This window comes from Camelina sativa, chromosome 7, assembly GCF_000633955.1.
Source record: "Camelina sativa cultivar DH55 chromosome 7, Cs, whole genome shotgun sequence".
NCBI classification, from domain to species: domain Eukaryota; kingdom Viridiplantae; phylum Streptophyta; class Magnoliopsida; order Brassicales; family Brassicaceae; genus Camelina; species Camelina sativa.
Genome location: NC_025691.1, coordinates 23,340,615 through 23,345,347, shown reverse-complemented (window position 1 = coordinate 23,345,347; position 4,733 = coordinate 23,340,615).

Genomic DNA, 4,733 nt, shown 5'->3' with positions numbered 1-4,733 from the left:
GCCGGAGGGGGCGGTGTTGATGCTCCAGTAGCCGGTGATGTTAGGGCCCCAGGTGCGGGTGTCCCAGTGGTTGGAGTCCCGGGTGTCGACCTTGCGGGTTTGCTGGCACATTTGTTAGAGCGGTTGCCGCTAGTGGCACCGGCTCAGGCTCAAGTAGTGCCACCAGTGGTGGCGGAGGAGAGACAGCCAGTGGCTGCGGATGTGGGGGTCCATTCTCGTTATATCAGTATGCTAACAGAGATGGGCCGTATTCGTACTGAGCGGTTTTCGGGAGGTACTGATCCTACCACTGCGGAGGCGTGGAGGACGAGTGTGGAATGTAACTTCCATACTCTGAGATGTCCTGAGGATTTTTTGGTGGACATTGGGGTCCACCATTTGACTGGTGATGCTCAGTTGTGGTGGAGTTCTGTGGCAGCCAGGAGAGTGCAGAGGGAGATGTCTTGGGCTGACTTCGTCTTGGAATCAGAGGGGATCCCGGGGAGCGTACAGGAGTTGTCAGAGTTGCAGGAGGCGAGTTCCTGAGAGTTATTGGACGAGCTAGGGGAGTTGATATTCAGATCGCAGGAGAGTCATGGCCAGCGGATTTGCTTATCAGTCCAGTGGAGATGTATGGTGTTATTCTCGGGATGGATTGGATGCATCGGCATATGGTGCATTTGGACTGCTATCGGGGTAGAGTGGAGTTTGAGCGTCCAGGAGGGATGTTAGGTTTTCAGGGTATTAGACCGACTTCGGGGAGTCTCGTGATCTCGGCCATTCAGGCTGGGAAGATGATCGAGAAGGGTCGTGAGGCTTATTTGGTTACCATATCTATGCTGGAGTCAGTGGGGAAGTCTACGGTTAGCGGTATTCCGGTTGTAGAGGAATTTGAGGACGTGTTTCAGTCATTGCAGGGATTACCACCATCTCAGTCTGATCCTTTTACGATTGAACTGGAACCAGGGACGATGCTGTTAACCAAGGCTCCTTACAGAATGGTTCCAGCAGAGATGGCAGAGCTGAAGAAGCAGCTAGAGGATTTGTTGAGTAAGGGATTCATCCGTCCTAGTGTATCACCGTGGGGAGCACCGGTGTTGTTTATCAAGAAGAAGGATGGAAGTTTCCGGTTGTGTATCGATTACAGGGGTTTGAACCGGGTCACTGTGAAGAACAAGTACCCTCTTCCCAGGATTGATGAGTTGTTGGATCAGTTGAGGGGTGCTACTTGGTTCTCCATGGTAGATCTGGCGTCGGGTTATCATGAGATACCGATAGCTGAGGCAGATGTGAGGAAGACTGCATTCAGGACAAGGTATGGGCATTATGAGATTGTGGTGATGCCTTTCGGGTTAACTAACGCACCAGCAGCGTTTATGAGATTGATGAACAGTGTGTTTCAGGAGTTTCTGGATGTATCTGTCATCATTTTCATCGACGATATCCTGGTTTATTCTAAGAGTCCTGAGGAGCATGCAGTGCATTTGAGGGCAGTTATGGAGAAGCTGCAGGATCAGAAGTTGTTTGCTAAGTTGAGCAAGTGCAGTTTTTGGCAGCGTGAGATGGGCTTTCTGGGTCACATTGTTTCTGCAGAGGGGGTTTCTGTAGATCCAGAGAAGATTCAGGCTATCAGAGATTGGCCTAGACCGCAGAATGCCACAGAGATCAGGAGTTTCCTTGGATTGGCAGGGTACTACAGGAGATTTGTGCAGGGGTTTGCAAGCAGAGCACGTCCTATGACTAAGTTGACAGGGAAGGATGTTCCTTTTGTCTGGTCAGAAGAGTGTGAGGAAGGCTTTGCAAGCCTGAAGGAGATGTTGACTACTGCGCCAGTGTTGGCTTTGCCTGAGCAGGGAGAACCCTATGTGGTTTATACAGATGCATCTAGAGTTGGTTTGGGTTGTGTTCTGATGCAGCATGGGAAGGTGATTGCCTATGCTTCGCGACAGTTGCGGGTGCATGAAGGCAACTATCCTACTCATGATTTGGAGATGGGTGCTGTAGTTTTTGCCCTGAAGATTTGGAGATCTTATCTTTATGGTGCAAAGGTACAGGTGTTTACAGATCATAAGAGCCTGAAGTATATATTCACTCAGCCTGAGCTGAATTTGAGACAGAGGCGGTGGATGGAGCTTGTGGCAGATTATGATTTGGAGATAGCCTATCATCCTGGTAAGGCTAACACGGTTGCAGATGCTCTGAGTCGGAAGAGGGTAGCTTCGGCTCAGGAGCAGGAGATGGAGTCTCTGGTAGGGGAGATCAGTGCTTTGAGCTTATGTGCTGTTTCACAGGAACCGTTGGGTTTGGAAGCAGTAGATAGAGCAGATCTTCTGAGTAGAGTGCGGTTGGCTCAGGAGAAGGATTTGGGGCTGGTGAATGCCTCTAAGGATGTGGATTCAGAGTATCAGGTCTCAGATAATGGTACTATCTTGGTGCACGGTCGGGTTTGTGTGCCCAAGGATGAGGAGTTGAGACAGGAGATTCTGAGAGAGGCTCATGCGAGCAAGTTGTCCATTCATCCAGGAGCGACTAAGATGTACCGTGATCTCAAGAGGTACTATCATTGGGTCGGGATGAAGAAGGATGTAGCTAGTTGGGTTTCGAGGTGTGATGTGTGTCAGCTAGTGAAGGCTGAGCATCAGGTTCCTGGCGGGTTACTGAAGAGTTTACCCATTCCTGAGTGGAAGTGGGATATGATCACTATGGATTTTGTGGTGGGATTGCCAGTGTCACGGACCTTTGATGCTATTTGGGTCATTGTGGACCGGTTGACTAAGTCAGCACATTTTCTGGCCATTAAGAAGACTGATGGAGCAGCGGTCTTGGCTAAGAAGTATGTGAGGGAGATAGTCAGGTTGCATGGGGTGCCAGCGAGCATTGTGTCTGATAGGGATTCTAAGTTCACTTCGGTGTTCTGGAAGGCATTTCAGGCAGAGATGGGCACTAAGGTGCATATGAGTACAGCTTATCATCCCCAGACAGATGGACAGTCTGAGAGGACGATCCAGACGCTGGAGGATTTGCTGAGGATGTGTGTGTTGGATTGGGGTGGCCATTGGGCAGATCACCTGAACCTGGTAGAGTTTGCTTACAACAACAGCTATCAGGCGAGTATTAAGATGGCTCCTTATGAGGCTTTGTATGGGAGGCCATGTCGTACACCATTATGCTGGACTCAGGTGGGGGAGAGGAGCATGTTTGGTGCTAGTTTTGTTCAGGAGACCTCAGAGAAGATTCGGGTTCTCAAGCTGAACATGAAGGAGGCTCAGGATAGGCAGAGGAGTTATGCAGATAGGAGGAGGAGAGATCTTGAGTTTCAGGTGGGAGACAGAGTGTACCTCAAGATGGCCATGTTGCGGGGTCCGAACAGGTCATTGTCAGAGACTAAGTTGAGTCCGAGGTATATGGGTCCATTCAGAGTGATTGAGCGGGTTGGACCAGTGGCATATAGATTGGAGTTACCTGAGGTTATGCGTGCATTCCATAAGGTTTTCCATGTGTCTATGTTGCGGAAGTGTCTCCGTGAGGGAGAGGAGGTGTTGGCTAAGATTCCTGAGGATCTTCAGCCTAACATGACTTTGGAGGCGAGACCAGTGAGGGTTCTCGAGAGGAGGATCAAGGAACTTCGGAAGAAGAAGATTCCTTTGATGAGAGTCCTTTGGGACTGTGATGGTGTTGAGGAGCAGACTTGGGAACCTGAGGCGAGGATGAAGGCAAGGTTTAAGAAGTGGTATGAGAAGCAAGCCGCGACTTGAGCTTGTCTAGCCTGGTCCCATTTGTAATCTGTGGCTGGAGCGGGAATGGAGTATTCCAGCTCATCTCTCTTGTTTACTTGGTCGCTTGGGGTGGTTGGTTTTGCGATTAAGTAAGAAGATGAGGTGGTGTTCAGGGTACAAAGTTTCCGTGAGGCGGGGTTTTTGGAGGAAAGTTTCCTGAAATAGAAGCTTCTTGAAGTGGAAAGTTTCCAAAAATGGAAAGTGGTAAAAGTGGAAGTTTTATGTGAGTTAAAATTTGTCAATTTAAGTGGAGAGAGCCTTGGAGGGGCTTGTGTAGCCTTAATGGCGGACTTTTTAGTCATTGTGTGGCCTTAGTGGCGGACTTTTAGTCATTGTGTGGCCTTAGTGGCGGTCTTTTGAGACATTGTGTGGCCTTTGTGGCGGGCTGTTTAGCCAGATGTGTGGTCTTTGTGACGGTCCTTAGGGACAGATGGTCTTTGTGACGGTCCTATTTAGGACATTTGTTTGGTCTTTGTGACCGTCCTATTTAGGACATTTGTTTGTTCTTTGTGACGGTCCTGTTTAGGACATTTGTTTGGTCTTTGTGACGGTCCTGTTGAGGACATTTGTTTGGCCCTTGTGGTGATCCATGTGAGGTCATGAGGTATTCCAGTGAGGGGATATGTGTTTGGTAGGGCATTGAGATATCTTACGCGAACCACGGGAAGGGAACCGGGATAGGGATAGGACTCAGACGTGTTTAGAATTGTTTGCTCGCGACTCTTGGGGGACTTAGGTTCTCCTAGTACTGCCATATTCTGAGACTTTGTGGCTTGGGAGTATGGTTGGTATATCGACTTCGGATGACGATCCGGAGGCGCGCTGTAGGGTGGCAACCCGAGAGACGAGTATTGGACTTCTTTATATATTATGGCATGCAGGCTTCGGCCTGATGAGGAGCCAATATTATGGCATGCAGGTTTCGGCCTGATGAGGAGCCAATAAAAACTCAAGGTTTAGGCCTCTGAGTAAAGGAAA